This window comes from Notamacropus eugenii, chromosome 6 (assembly GCF_028372415.1).
Source record: "Notamacropus eugenii isolate mMacEug1 chromosome 6, mMacEug1.pri_v2, whole genome shotgun sequence".
In the NCBI taxonomy this organism is placed as follows: domain Eukaryota; kingdom Metazoa; phylum Chordata; class Mammalia; order Diprotodontia; family Macropodidae; genus Notamacropus; species Notamacropus eugenii.
This window is the reverse complement of record NC_092877.1, coordinates 283,696,794-283,714,160: the sequence shown is the minus strand read 5'-3', so window position 1 is coordinate 283,714,160 and position 17,367 is coordinate 283,696,794.

Here is a 17,367-nt window from a genome sequence, read left to right as displayed (position 1 = left end):
TCTAGAGTTTGTGAGAGGAAAGCATTTGCCCAGATATAAGCTTTAGATTTTGTCATTCTCATAGAAAATGAAATGTGGTGGAACAAGCGTCACTGTTCTACGAAGGCTAACACTATTGGGGTACGTGAAAGCTTTTTTTCTACCTCTCAGTGGGTAACCTTTTGCTAGAAGCCTTCTCCAACTCTTCTTAATTCTACTACCTTTCCTCAGGTAATAATTTTCCTATAATCCTATATATAGCTTGCTTTACATGTATTTGTTTGCATGTTGTCTCTGTGAGATTGCAAATCCCTTGAGCTTTGGGGCTGCCTTTGCCCTCTTGTTTTAATTCTTAGTGTTTAGCAAAGTCTCAGGCACATTGTAGGTTCTTACCAAATCTTTATTTATTGACTGATTGCTAGCATCTTTTAAAGTTCAATGAAGAAGATCAAGATCAATATTTAGGACAAAAGTATATGAGATTATAAAAAATATGATGTACCATCTTTTTAGTAAATTATGAGAAACAAGTATTTTTGTTAGTTATTTGAGCATAAGGCCAATAAAGAGAACTTAGTGTTTTATATAACGCTGCTTATCCAAGCATCTCAGATCACTTCACAACTAATCTGCAAGTGCACACTGTGATCTTCAAGAGACAATTGGGAGAATTAAGTACAAAAAGCATAAGTGACTTCACATTTGCTACATGAAACAATATGAATGTGGTTCTTTTCAAATGAGTGTCACAGTGGCATGGAAGGTTTTTCTTTGTTGATTATTTCATTTCTTTAGTCCACTGAAATTCATTTCAGCTGGTTTTGGTTTCTTGATAAGTACTTTTGACAACAATAAAGGAAATTAAAATGATTAAAGTGAAAACATTCTCTACATGGGCTTGTAATTCAAATCTGCTTTACTTCGTTTGATATGTATATTTGTTCATTGTGCAGAAATATGCTTAGGCTTAAATGGATTATTCATGCCCCAAATTCCATGCTCATATTGATGATTAGCTATGGTTAATGTTTTAATTTCTATTGTGCTTCTCAAAACCTTTTTAGCTTACCATGTGAGGTGAAACAATACTCTATATAGATTTTAGAGTTGCACATTCTTAATTTTAGGAACTGTGAGGCTGGTTTCTAAATAAAAGAATAGCCAAATGTACCATTTATCTGATTGATGGAGTTGGTTTTCACAGGTCACATTAAAGTTTAACTTCTAAGAATGAAGAGCCAATGATATGAGAAGACAACAGATTTTTTTTCTGTTTTCTGTACCTCTAAAATAATGAGTTAGGAATCATCTTCCTCCATACCTGTTGTGAAATTCTCAATGCTAACACATTGATGATCTTTAGTTCTTAAGTCAGTTTCACCTTTTCTGCTGGAGTGCTTTTTTATTTATCTCACCTTCCTTCTATTTTTCCTGAATCTCTAGATTTCTCTAAAAAGTTCTAAAAGAATTCAGAGAATTTTTGTATTTTAATTATCTTGCAAATAACATTTAAAAATCAGTAGAGGGCTATATTTATAGGTAAACACAAATTGTTATGCATAAAAATAATATTTCTTTGGCTAACACCAGATTTGCTTTCCACCAGTAGTACTAAAAGGTAAGTTTACTTCTGGAATAAGTGTGTATACATGCACACATGTTTACATACATACTAATATATGCATGTGTACATACATCTATGTTTATACACATGTATGTATATGTTTATGACAAGTCTCAAGAGGCTTTGGGCTGAAAAAGCTAAATGTCAACACTGAATTGCCCTGTTTAAATTATAGCTGTGCAAATGATGTTCTAAATCTAAATCCCCATTCACTCTGGTCTATTTCATATTAGCCACTACCTCACCAACAAAATCATAAGAAAAAATGTGTTTGTGTGGCGCACTCATACCATCCCCATATATATGTTTATGTACATATAGTGATGAATATATATACATATGCATGTATTGTGTAAGCATGTAAATATATTCATATACATATGCCTACATACATAAAACTAAGCAAAAGTAGAGCAGTTGACATTTTAATTTTTTTTGCAATGTTAATCAGAATGATTTCAAATTTGTAAAGGTGATATCTGATCGTCTTTTCTGACCCTTGGATTTGTGACAACAGCAAAAGTGTAGTGTAATGGATGATAGTTATTTCTGTTGGGCCACAGATAGACTTGTGTACACTAACTACATACTTGGGTTCACCAAGCCCATTTCTCTTTAAGTTCATAATCATGCAAGCAACTTAATCCTGTCCAGAAAACATTGGGCCCTATTTTTAATGTAGATTGAGAGAAGCTTTTTTGTTATGAAAATTTACATCTTATTTTGCATTTTGTTTTTATTGTCTTTGTTTCACTTTTTCACTCCCACATCTTTGTTCTTTCTGAATCATTGTCATACCTCAATTTTCAAATTTGTTCTGTACTTTGTAGAATTAGATTTGTAAATTTAACCATAAATTTATATTCTATCTTCACTCTCTTTTATAATTTCTTCCATTTTCCCAAGACAATTTTGTTACTGAAAGAGCAATAAAAACTAGAAGAGAAAAGGAGAGGGAAAAGTGATGCTCTGAATGGAATAAAAAAAGCCACTACTGCTCTTCAAGTCTTATCTAGTGTAGCTCAGTTCATGCATGGAATTACATGATGTAGAAGAAGAGTTTTGTGATTAAAACGAGGTAGAAGGCATAGTAGCAACAAGAATTCACTGCAGCCAAAACTGTGAACAAGAAAAGTAGATTTTCAGCTCTACAAGTCTCAGCTCGCCATGCCATTCTTCCTTGGTTCTGCTACCCTTTCAAATGTTCTTTCATATCCCTCCATCAACACCTGTGCTGAGAAAGGAACTGATATGAAGCATATGTACCCATGTGTAAATTTATGTTGATGAGCTAGAGTACTGATTGAGAAACTGGGAGTGGGGAGAGGTGCTAAAATGCAAACAACATGTGAAGAAAGAAAGGTTTCAGGAATTTTATCTTTTTTCTTTTTTAATGGAAAACAATGGAGACATCCCAGGATAAGATCTCTTCATCAGATATAAAGCCTATGTCCAAGTAATCACTCAGTAAGCTATTTATTTGCATTTTGTTTTATTTTAGTTAACAGAAATGCATTTTCTCCTCTTCCTACCTGGTTAGAAGAAGAAAAGAATTCAAATAAATATTCATAGTCAAGATATAAAATTCCTTCATTGGCCATGTTTAAGACACAGTGTTAAGGTATATCCAAATTACTAAAATTCTCAGGTGATATCTTTCGATATCTCTCCTAAGGAAGACGTGTTCCTTAAGATGGATCAAGCAAATTTATAAAGAACTAAGAGGGAATTTTAAGCAAAATTGTAGGAGGAAAAACAAGAAATTAGAAAGTTAGAGTTTAACCAGAGTGACAACACTGGGAGAACAGTCTCTATGAAAATTTATCTTTATGAAAGTAAAACTAAAGATATAGAAAGGAAACTGAAAAGGCATAGATGAAGAAATTCGTTCCTGGTTATTTAAATAGGGAATATAATGCTCTTATACAGATTCTCTTGGCCCATGTCTAAGGTTAAACTGCCCAAGCTGATGAAGCAGACGGCAACCAGGACAGCAATTCCACCCTGACACCTACTCTAGATATATCTGAGGTCCAGAAAGAAAAAGACCCATTTCACCCAGGAGCTAAGGCAGTTGAAGACTAGGGTAGGTTTTGGATTAGGGGTAGAAGTTAGTCTGTGGCCTGAAGAGCCCTAACTGTAAAGGTGAGGAGCAAAGAAAAAAGCTTAAGAACTAGAAGGGAGTTATGGAGAACTAGAATGACACAACTAAATCTTTATGCTGGTACAGCGCTTAATGACCAATAGGATGTTGTAAATGAAACTAACTCCAAATGATGGCTTTTAGCCCAGAATTACCCAATGTCATGAAGACATGGGTTCTATTACTTAATTTCGCTTTATGTGCTAGGCTAAAGTGGATAGGATAGGAATGGGGAGTTCATTGCCAGAGAAATTAAAATGCTGGAGGGGACATGAATAGCATATGTCAAAAAAAAATTTTTTTTTTTTTAAGGAAAGTCTTATTTTTACCCTTGGGCAAGAGAGGAGCAATTTATCTGGGAAAACCTTCTGTTTTAGAGTTGTACTATGGCTGTGGTAGACTTCTAATTATACCTACTTTACCTATGTAGAAGTCAGGCACTTTTAACAAAATGAGCTGTTTTAACCCATGTCCCTTTTTTGAAAGCCATATTTCCTAGAAACCACTATGTTCTAATGTAAATAATGATAAAATAAAATAATAATTATTACATAGCACTTGAAGGTTTGCAAGATACTTTGCATTAATTATCTTATTTGGGTCTCACACCAACCCTAAGAAGAAGGTGGTGTTATTATCCTCATTTTACAGGTGAGAAAAATCAAAACTGAAAGACTAAAGGGCTTGCCATCAATGCAGAGCTAATAAGTACCTAAGGTGGAATTTGAACTTATTTTCCTGATCTTGAGCCTACCACTCTATCCACCATACCACAAAACAGCCTAAATAAAATAAAGAAAATTCCTGCTAATCAATGAGTATTTGTTAAGCATCAAGGTCAAGCACAATGCTAATCACTGGAAATGAAAAGAATTACAATGAAATTCCTTTTCCAGAAGGACATACAGAGATAGTACATACATATACATACATATATATATACCCATACACATATATGTATATACATACAAATGTATATGTGTATATGCATGCATATATGCAAAAATATATACAAACCTATATATGTATACATATGCATATATACATATATTATATATATATATATATATACATATATTAGAGGTGAAGGGGGAAGACATACTGGGGGCAGCTTAGGAACTTGTGCACAGTTAAGACAGAAACTTTGTCTTCTTAGTATTTTGAACTTTACATGCTGCCAAAATTGGTTGAATTTGCTCAGTTGATGGCAGTGTCCTCAAGAACAAGCTGACTCTGCTCCCTCCATCTTTTTACTTGGTCCTTGATATTTGGACCTCTTCGACACTTGTTATATATATTTCTCAGCCTCACACTCCCTTTTTATTCTTTATTTTTCTCTCTATTGGGTTTCCACTGTAGTTTTTCTCTAAAGGATATCTCACTCTCCCTCCCAACATCTACCTAATCACATATCATCATTTAGATCTGGCTTCAAAAATTTTGGATTCAAGTTCTGACTTTCCCATTCATTAGCTTTGTGATTTTGGGCAAATTGTTTTAATTCTGCGAACCTCAGTTTCTTCAATTGTAAAGCGGAAGTAATAATACTGTACTGTGGGTGTTGTTGGAAAGATTGGATGATAATATGTCAAATACAAACATCAGACCTTAGAACATACAGGGTTATCTGGGTTTGAGACAGGTATCCATGAGGATACAGTCTTTACGGGACCAACAGAGACTGGTTACATACTGTCTGGAATCTGACTCTGGGAAGGTTAATAAAGGCAGAAGAATCCATAGTTCACAAATGCAAGTCATGTACTAGAGAATTCAATTATAAAAGGAGCAAGGGGACTGGGATGGCAGGTAAGAAGGGAGGTCAAGAGAGTAAGTCTGGGACACAAGCCAGGAGGCAAAGAAAAAATAAAACAGTAGACAGGCCAAGTACAAAGCCAAATCAAGCTGAGCAGGAGCAATTAGGAATGAAGAATCAAAAATGTTACTAAAATCAAGGAAACAGGCAAATTTAAGTGGGGCAAGGAAGATCTTAGCTTCCTCTAAAAGCCCATCAGAACAATTTCTGCCCTGGGAAGAACTAATGTTGAGACAAAGATAAGTCCACACCAGACAATTTTAGGTCAGGAAAACTAACAATTAGCAAAAATCAAGGCTTCCCTGAGGTGGTGCTACCTAAGATGAACCTTTAAAAAAAGGATTCCATAAAGCAGATGAGGACAGAGTCCATTCTGAAGCACAAAATATTAGTCTGACATAAAGAGAGGAGATCTCTCTCTCTCCCTCTCTTTCTCCCTCTCTCTCTCTCGTTCTCTCTCACACACACATTATAGAATGTAGGATATGTGAAAGAGAGTAAAATTAAAGGTTTCAGAAAGGAAGGTTGGAAACAGAAGCATGTAAATTCAAGGAGGAGTAATTTTTATTTCATCCTGTGAGTAATAGGCAGCCAATCAAGTTTTTTGAGCAGATATTGACATGACCAGACCTGTGTTTTACAAAGACTGTTTTGGAAGCTATGTGGAAGATTCCTGGAGGGATGGTGAAAATCAAAATGGGAAGACCATTGAAGAGGTTATTAGAACAGATTAGTTGAGAGGTAATGAGGATCTGAAATAAGGAAGTGATGTAAATGGATGAAAGGGAATGGAGGAAAGAGATATAAAAGAAGTTACAAGATTTGTCAGTTGCATAGAGACTTATGGGGAAGGAAAATTCAAGGATGTGTATAAGACTATGAAGCAAGATGACAAATGGTGGTGACTTCTGTAGAGATAGGAAGGGTTAGATAACATAAGAATTTAAGTGTGGAGATGATGATTTTTATTTTGCATGTGTGGAAAATAAAATACTTGTGCAAAATAAGTAGGTATATAGCAGGTGGTTAATGATGGGGGACCTCAGATCAGGATAGTTAGGGCAGAATAGGAAAAAATTTGAGCAATAGACATAGAAGTAATAATTGAAAACATGGAAATCCTCAAGGACAAAAATTTTGAGAACACCAAGAAGAAAAGAACTAGGACTAAGCTTTGAGGAGACATCAATGCACAGTAAGAAGGAAATAGATGATGACCAAGAAAAAGCATATTAAAAAGAAACCATTTCACATGTGGGAGGATAACCAGGAGAAAGTAGCATCATGGAAGGCAAGAAAAGAGACAGTATCGAAGGACAACGAATGGACAACAGTGTCAAAATCTACTTAAAGGTGAAGATATAGGTACGCAATGTGGAAAGGGTATTGGATTTAGCCATTAAGATAAATTGGAATCCCTGGGCAGGGCAGTTTCTGTTGATTTTGGACAGAAGCCATTCATTTGTGTACACTTACATTCATTAAACAAACATTTGTTAAGCCAGCTTGCAAGATTATAAGAATTAAGTAGATAAGTTGGAAATGAGTAAGTAGTTTGGTTGGTTGAGAGAAGAGTTATAGAAAAATAGCCTGAGGGGATGACATGCTCAAGTAATTCTTCCACATTACATTCCCCTCATGTCTTTTTTTTTTTTAATTATAGGGGAGATATAAATATGTTTTTAAATAGTTGAGCAGGAGTAATTAGTTTAAGAAAGAATTGACAAAAGTAAAAGTTTTCAGAGGAGATGGAAAGGGTTTGGATAGAAAAGAATGAATGGAACAGTGGGCCTCAGCAAGGAGAAGAACTACTCTTTCTGAGACATCAGAGAAAAGGAAGTAGGGTACGTTGTATTGACATTTTACAGTATTAAGAAAGGGCAAAGAAGTTCACTGTAGGTGGCCCTGATTTTCTCAGTAAAGTAGGAAGCAAAGCTTCTTGCCAATTGGATATTTATAAAGCACAGATATGAGACTATCACTCCCCTGTCCAAGAAGCTGCAGTAAACTCCCTTTTTTCTCTGAGATATAATAAAAACCCCTCTTTTAAGCACTCTATATTTCCAGATTTCTTATGCATCATTCTCCTTTGCATATATTCCAGCCAAACTGTCTAACTTGTTGTTAGCTCACACATGATATTCTATCTCCTATGTCCACTTCACTGACTGGACTTTGCTCCATGCCTTGAATGAACTCTCTCTTCACATCTTTCTCTAAGTTCATCTCAAGTTTTCCTTGCTAACTGTAGGCTCTTCTTTTTCCTAGTAGTTGCTCATGCCCTACTAGCTCTCCCCCAAAAGTGGGAAGAGATGCTATAGATTATCCAATCAGATAACCTTATTTTATAGGTAAAGATATTTAGGACCAGAAAAGTCAAGTGATATAACCAAGATTACACAGCTTTGTGGAAACCAAGTGAGAATTAGATTCATCCTTGAAGTTTCTTGACTTCCAATCAAATACACCATAAAATAAATAAAATTATAAAGTAAAATTTGGTTATCTGAGAATTCACACTTCTAAGATGTACCTTAGTTAGTTAGTAAGTTAGTTGATATTACCTTATTATTAGGCATTAAGCTCAAATAATACAGGCACATTCTCTTCACTTGTGATGTTCTTTAGACTGTCACCTGAAAAGAAAAACTGGAGTTTTCCAATATTCATTTACTAGCCCATTGATTAAACTTGAATAACAGTGCCACACCCTCTAAGGAAACTGGAGTCTTAGAGAGGAAGATCCCTGTTAAGCTAAATTTTATTTACATTAAAGAATAGATAGATCTTTCACAGGTTTTTAAGTGTGTTTGTGTCTGTGTCTGTATGTGGCCATGCCTGTACATATATACACATTAGAACGCTACAGTTTAATTATGTATTTATCTAAATAGTTGCCAATTACATTTCAGTCTAGTTCAGGACACATTTGGGCATGTCAAGAGTCACATGTTGTCCATGGACTACATTTTTGACGCTTCTGGTCTAGGTGATAATACACTCGGGTAGACTGAGAGCTAGTTAAGTGACTGAATCCTGTGTCCATTGAGTAGTAAGGAATGGTGAGGGGTGAGGAGGAGAGCTGCCAATGACAGAGTATTCCAGGGGTTGTCCTTTGCCCTATCTTGTTTACTTGACTTTTAAACTCTTTTCCAATATTCTAGAGGGACACTGGATAGTAAACCACATACAGACATATGAAGAAAATGGCATGTTGGCTAAGCAATATTGCAATATTTCTTTAGGATTAATTGCCAACAAACATCTTGAAAAATCAATGGCAAATGGAGAATCACCTAAAGGAAATCTTTGTAGTGTTCCCATTGATTTCAGAAGTGACTTAGTAGCTTAAATCCAGGGTAGCATCCCCAGTAGGGTGCTATACTACTCACTGTTGGTGGAGATAATAAAAATTCAAGTATGGTTGTAAGAGAGAAACAAAAAAATGGATTTCTAATGTACATTGAGTTTTTGATAAATGTCTACCTACTTTTCAACAAAACTTTCATTAAAACTGACATGCTTAAGTTACAGAGAACTAGTGTAAAATATAGCTGTGTATATGACTTTATTTCTGTGGTCTCTATAACTTTTTATATTTAGTTATATAGCTTTATATTTAATATTTTCTGTGAAGATCTTATTAGATCTTGATTCTGTCAGCAGAATTAGTCATCCCTCCCAGATCTGTGTCACTGGAAATGTGAGAAGCAGACCATCCTTGCTTTGATTCAAGTAATTGATAAAACATTAAACAGGATAGGGCAAAGGACAACCCCCGGAATACTCTGTCAGTGGCAGCTCTCCTCCTCACCCCTCACCATTCCTTACTACTCAATGGGCACAGGACTCAGTCACTTAAGTAGTTCTCTGTCTACCCAAGTATATTATCACCTAGACCAGAAGCGTCAAAAATGTAGTCCATGGACAGCATGTGACTCTCAACATGCCCAAATGTGTCCTGAACTAGATTGAAATGCAATTGGCAACTATTTAAATAAATATATAAATAAGCTGTAGCGTTCCAAGTCAACACATGGTCATCGGGATGCTTATGTGTCTTTTAGTGATTCCTATTTATATTTTAGGTTGATACCGCGGACCGAGAGCACTATTTCAAGTTTGTCTAGGAAGATGATGCTAGAGACTTTGTAAAAGTTCTTTTCATATTTCCTGATGAAATAGAATAATAATGATGAGGCTGATTATAATATATATTTATATAACATTTTAAGGTGCAGAAAGTACTTTTTCATGACCACTTTACAAAATAGGTTGCAAAAGTATTCTTCCCATATAATATATGAAATACCTAAGTCTCAGAGGTAGGTTATAATGATCCTTGATTAAAATAAGCATAAATTTAATGGGAATATATCCTACAAATGATGTCAAAAAAAATGAGCTTCATGTATTCAAGATGGAAGAAGACATGGTGAAGGACTACTCCTCCACCTTCCATCTTTGGGGTAAAGATATTAATTAGCAACTACATCTAACAACTGTTGCCCCCAAAACCCTGACTCAGGTCAAATTCCTTGTCTCCATTCCTGATGAGAACATTATCTGTGAATGTGTAGGGGGAACAGGGAAGGAGTCAATGAGAGAACGTGACCTAAAAGCCCAGACTTGTTCCATGAGTCATATAATATGCTGACTCCTTTTAACTGAGGGCAGATAGAAGGAAGGAAAATTCATCTGCGATAATACATTTCCTATGTTCTAGTCATAGCTGTCCCATCTGAAATAGGGAGCAAAAAATCCAGCTGCAGTTTGTTTCAAACTTAATTTGCTAATCTACATTCTTTTGCAGTCAGCTCTTTAAGTTTTTTCCTCCTTTATTAGTGAATATTTAAAATGGAATAGTGTAATTTATTCAACTTCCAATGTCTTTACATTTAAGTCCTTCTCCTCACCAACCTCCCCATTTAGACTTCATTCTATGTTGTGTACTGGGCTACATTATTTAAATGCGTGTTTTCATTTTTGGGGAAAGAGTGTCTGAAAAACACCATAAAAAGTAAGCTTGTATTATATTTAAATGGCAAGCTTGGCATCTTCTCCTAGTCTATTCACAGTAGTTAACAGGTGTGAATTGCTTTTTCACTAGCATAAATTTCCTGCTGTGCAGTCCTTTGTTCACTTCCTGCTGCTTCTCTGCTCTATTATGACTACAAAAATACCTGATTTTACCTTAATGTAATTTTAAATGTTTTACTGCTTTGAACAATGTTTATTTCCAAGGCCTTACCTCCTAAAAAAAAGTTAATACAATGAAACAAGCAAATATCTGGCACCCATTGACTTCACACACAACTCTGGACTAAGGAATTAATTCTCTGTTGTGACATGTTGCATTTTATTTTAACCCTTCTATGATTGTTTCTGATTTACCTAAATTGTTATCAGTTTTTTCTAGTAAATTACTTTCCTGGAATTTTCCCATTATAGGATTCTATATATAGGTCCTTCAGGAAGCCCCTGCCCCCCTCCCCTTTTTTAAAATTTTCACAGTTCAATGAATGCTTACAAAACAGCTTACTTTGTTTTCACTTTGCATGTATTTTGTATCTAGGTGTATGCATACATGTTGTTTCTTATTACTTTTCTCTCAAAACTCCATACAATATAAGATCCTTGAGGGATGTTTAATTACCTGTCTTTATATATCTATCACTGAAAAGAATGAGTAGCAAACAGTCAGCCTTCATTTAATGGTTGTTGAATGAGTGAATTGTATGACTGATGGTAACGATTACTGATAGTAAGATTTCTCTCATTTCTTCCTCTCTATTCCATGAAGACCTCATCCATTATAAAGACTTTAGCTGTTATATCCATGTAGGTATTTCCAAAGTTATGTATCCAGTTGTGACCTCTCTCCTGAACTAGAGATTCATGTTTATATAACTAACTGAACATAGAAAGCCTACTTCCTTCCTTGTCTTTGCTTTCTTCATCAGTTGTGCCTCCATTAATGAAGTTATCTTTACTTAAAACCTCAGATTCATCTTCAACTCCCCCATTTTTGGTCTCTAAACACTGCAACATATCTTCTATCTATTTTATCATAACTAATCCGTTCACTCCTTTTAGGTTTTCTTTTCCTTTTTTTAGGTAATTATAATAATTTTCAAATCAGTACATATCCCCCTTTTCAGTTTCTCTCTATTTCAATCCATCATATATACCTAGTTAATCTTCTGAATGTGCAAGCTTCATATCATCAATCAATAACCCCCAAACCTTTAAAGGCTATTACCCAACAAATTTATATTTCTTGGTTGGGAATTCAAATCCCTGTTAGCACTTCTATTTTTATCCTTTTCCTACAACTTTCCCTCACATACTTTATATTCTAGCTACCCTGGACTATTTGTTGTTATCTAATATACCCTCAAATTTTCCCACCTCTATTTCTTTGTTCTAGTTGTTTGTTATGCTTGCTCCTGACTGATCATGTGCCTTTTCCACACTTATTTAAGCTCTCTGGGCCTCAATTTTCTCGTTTGCCTAGTGAAAACAGTTGTATTAAATCCTGTCAGAGTCTCCTCCTGCCTATCTCCAGAGGAGAAGCTATGGATTATTAGAAAAAAAGCGCAAAGTTTGGAATGAAAATCCTTAGGTTCAAGATTTAGCTTTAATATTATTGATTATGTGATAATAAAAAAAAGCAACCTTGATCTCTGTTCCTGTTTCCTCATCTGTAAAATTAGGATAATAGTATTTATTTGACCTACTGTACGATATTGTTGATAATATCAAATAAGAAAACACATAATGTATGTCAATGACAGATACTGCATGTCTACCAGTTGATATTTTATCCTACCTTTTCTTCAAGATCAATTGAAATTCAATTCTTTAGAAAGTATTTATTAAGCGCCTACTGGGACTCATTCAAATATTCATAGAGAATCATAATCTCTGTACTAGCTGTGAGACAGAGAGACCAGGGAGTGTAAAATCATAGAATTAGATGAAAGGTTATAGGTTATGTAGTGTTACTAACTGATCAACATGTTCCTATGTTATTATAAACTACTTCTTGAAGGAAAAGTCACCCATTGAATTTCTGAAGATTAAAAAAAAGGCCTATGAGATGTTAAGCATTATCAGAAAACATTTCTAGAATAAAAACTTAAATCCACACTAGAAATACTTCATTTTGTTTCACATTGCTCCACCTTGAAAAAATAATATTTAATAAATATATAGGATATCTGGAGCCATATATTTTAGATATGTACTAAGTTTTATGTCATATAAGATGTCTAAATGGTGGCTAAATGATCATTAAGGGGTGGTGGTATGGAGGAGACTGATAATATCTCTTATGGAGGGGCAGGGTCAAGATGATGAAGTAATGGCAAGCACTTTCTAGGGCACTGCCACTGACTAGCCAAATATCTGTAAAAAAAAAAAAGTTCTAAAATTCTGTAGCTACAGAACCCCCAGAATGATGGAGTCAAGCAATTATCCAGCCCAAGACAACCAGGAGCGTCTCCAGGAAGTATCTATTGTAATAAGCAGGAGGCAAGGCACAGTCCAGCATGGGCTATGTCAGCACATACAGGGTCTGAGTAGGCCTTGGGGAGACTGAATTTCTCACACCTGTGGCAGATGTCAAGATCCCAAAATGTCAAGGACAAATTGGAAGTTCAGTGGAAAAAGACTATGAGATCAGTGTAGGAGAGTGGAGTTGTCTGGCCCTAACCCCAGGGCAGTAGAGGAGGAAAGGGGTGGAGGAACCTGCATGATCCACAGCAGTAGTAGGGGTAGAACAGAGACTGTTTCTGGAGCTCTTGTCCCACAGGTTGTGGAGGAGTTGAGCAGCTAACAATATACTCCCCATCCCCATTGGAAGCATAGATCTGCCTTGACATAGAGGTCAAAAGTCAAGTAAATGGCTGTAAAAGTGAGCAAAAACTGAAAAAAGAATCGGACTATAGAATCTTACTTTGGTGACAAGGAAAAACAAAACATGAAAACAAGACAACAAAGTCAAAATTCCTTCATCCAAAGCCTGCAAGAAAAATATGAATTGGTCTCAGGCCATGGAAGAGCTCAAAAAGGATTTTGAAAATCAAGTGAGAGAAGTAGAGCAAAAATTGGGAAGAGAAATGAGAGAAAATTATGAAAAATGAGTGAACTGCTTGCTAAAGGAGAACCAAAATAATGCTGAAGAAACAAGACTGTAAAAAATAGACTATCACAAAAGACAAAAGAGATCCAAAAAGCCATTGAAGAAAAGAATGCCCTAAGAAGTAGAATTGGCCAGATGGAAATGGAGGTCCAAAAGTTCACTGCAGAAAATAATTCCTTAAAGATTAGAACGCAGCAGGTAGAAGGTAATGATTCTACGAAAAATCAAGAACTCATGATACAAAACCAAGGGAATGAAAAAATAACAGACAATGTGAAATATCTCATGGGAAAAAAAAACTGACCTGAAAAATTTTGAACACTAGAAATCATTCAGAATACCACTTTTTGTACTATCTCAATCTCCATGTTTTTTCTTCCCTTCCCTCTACACAAATTCTGCTCAAAAATTAGTTCCACCTCAGTTTCTGTTGACCATGATTATAATAGTATAATTGGCATACATTAGCATTTTCCTGTGTGTGCTCCACCTAAGCTTCAAGTAAGGAATTCCTCTGTTGTCCTCATAACAGACCTTTGACTTGCATAACTGTGCATCCTCTGATCATTATATATTGGTTTCTCCTGGTTCAGAATTCCTATGGCTTCTTTGGGGGCAAGTTGTAGAGTTATTGTAAGTTTGCATTGGTGTTAGGAGTTCCTTAAATAAATCTTTAAAAAAAAAAGTAGGCATAGACCTTCCACAATATCAAATGACATAGTATTTGTAAAGCATTTAGCACAATGCCTGGCACGTAATAAGGACTATATAAATGTTTATCTCCCCTCATTTTCTTTCCCCTCCCAAAAATAAATCCTCGAAATAGTGTGCTTAATGTCATATTTTTAAAATAAAGCTACAGAGTTATTTTTTATTTTTTTTTATTTTTTTGCCACTGAAAGGCCCTGTTCTGTGTATCATGTCAGTCAAAATAAGCCTCTACTAGGTCATTATCTTAGCAGTTCATAACAAGTTTAAATATTTGGCTACTCAATTCAAGTAAAACCAAGAAACATTTACTAAGCACTTAATATCTACCAGATATACTAAACAATGGGAATGCAAAACATATTGTTATTGCCCTCAATTAACTTACATTCTCGTGGGAAAGACCGGGGATGATTCTCCCCTTTTCTCTTTCTCTCTCTGTTTCTGTCTATGTCTCTTTGTCTTTATCTTCCTCTTTCTCTGTCTCTCTGTCTCTGCCTCTCCTCCCTCCACCCTCACACACAGACAAACATGTCCATACAAACATAAACTCATGAGATGTGTAGCTTAGTCTTGGAAGAAATCAGAAAAGCTGAAAAGCAGTGTTAAATGGTAGAGAATTCCATACGCTTGAGACAGCTGCTACAAAGGTAAAAAAAAAAACACGAAATGGCACTTAGTTGATTAAAAGTAAGCTGGAATGTAGAGAATATGGAGGAAAACAAAGTATAAGAAGACTAGGAATACAGAAAGGGGTTGAGTTAATGAGAATTTTAAAGGCCAACCAAAAAAAGTTTATACTTGATCTTGGTGGTTAACAGGGAGTCAACAGAATTCATTGAGCAAGGTAGTAAAGCAATCTTACTTGCATTAAAAAAATCACCTTGGCAACTGAATTGAAGATAAAATAGAGGACAGAGCAGCTTCAGTCAAAGACAAAAGTTAGAACTCAACTGCTAGAAGCTAACTAGTCTAGGCTAGAAGTGATAAGGGCCTGAACTAGAATTATGGCTCTGTGAATTAAGAGAAGGGCACATATATAAAAGATGTTTTGGAAGAAAATGAGATGATTTGGCAATGGATTGAATATGAAGGGTTGGTGAGCAGTTGAGAATAATAGAAAGGAATTGCCCTTGTATGACTAAGATGATGCTTATGTAGTTCGTATTATTGTGGTTGTTTGTCCATTTCAAAGAGGACCAATGACATCATGGGGTGATGTCTTGGCTCTTGTGTGAATCAGATTGAAGTGATGCAGAGTTGCACAAAGTCATCAATCTTACTCTTTCTTCCTGAGTCAAAAGTCAACAGGACTAGCAATGGCCCAGGATGCAGTAGATGATCTTGATATTTTTGATGTCTGATCAAACTCTAAGTGTTCCACTTGCTTCAGCCACCTTTGTAACTGTTGGAACAAATTGTTCTCATATTCCCATTCTGCTGGAGGAAGTCTTTATTTACTTGGGGTAGACAAACTCCCAATTCACCAACAGGACCTGGTTTAGCCAGTTTGCTAAGACGGTTTACCAGGGTGTGACTGCTTCCCATACTATAGCTTCCTGGGGTGTATGCAGTGCTCAGGAGGACAAGCACCTCTGGTGAGAGGGCTTACCGGGTCCTTTTCAGAGTTGCATTTCCACAATTGGTGTCCACCTGCTTCTCTCAACTCTCACCTGTAGTTCCCAGGACATAATAACCAAGCAGGCAAGTTGGGAAAAGTGAAGGTTTGGGAAGGGGAAAAAATTAGTTATGTTTTAGAAATGTTGAGTTTGACGTGCCTGTGAGACAATAAGTTCAATATATCCAAAGGGAAACTGACAACATAATACTGTGGATCAGAAAGAGTTTAGAGATTAATATATGGATCTGGGAATCATCTGCATAGAGACTATATTGAACAGATTGGAGTAAATGGGATCACTAAGAAAGCTGGCCAAAGGAAGAAAAGGAGATGGCCCAAGGATAGAGGCTTGAGGGACAATTATGTTTTAAGAAAGAAATACTGATGAAGAAACATAAAAAGAAACTGAGAAACTATGAAACAACTAGGAAGAGAACCAGAAGAAAATCTATCATAAAAATGAAACTAGAAAGAGGTGATCAATAATATCAAATGCTACAGAAGTCAAAAAAGATCCCTAGAGAAACGACCATCAGATTTTGGCAATTAACAGATCTTTCATAACTCTGAAGAGGAGAGCTTCAGTTAAATAATAGGACTAGATAATTGAAAATAATTAGAAAACTGTGAGAGGAGAGAAAGTAGAGACATTTACTATAGATATTTTTTAAGGAGTTTAACTACAGTTGGAAGGAGAAATATAGGTATCAAGAATGGTCATATCAAATGAAGCTACTTCTTTAGCATGATTTCCTCCAGGAAGCTTTCCCTAAGTGAGGGTATTTTATTGATTTGAACTTGTATCATGTCTTATGATATCCAACTTGTATGTTTTTACATTTTTACATTTTATCTTTAAAAATGCTCTTTCTAAATTTTTAATAACTTAATAACAATTTAAAAGCTCATATTTATGCAACTGAAATCATTTCCTTATGTTCACTTATATTCTTGTTCTACTATTGTTGTCTATTTTATGTTATAAACTTCTATTGTAAAGAAACTATACTTATTTAATTTGCTCTCACAAAGGTCAATATAACATTCAAGAGAATTGATGTGTTCTTATGTTTTCAATAGAGTATTATTTTATTACAGTAACAGTGATGAATTTAGTACATATCTCTGTAAAATTTTTCTCATATGGCAACTCTATATGTTACTCTTTCTTCCAATATTCTGATCAACTCTGATAGTTAATTACTGTTAATGCAAAATATACAATATGACATGGGTATTATTTCTGAAAATGGGCATTTTGTTGCTAAATTTTTATAATTCAATTCAACTCAATCTATAAGTGTTGTGAGTTTTTGACAAGTGACATATT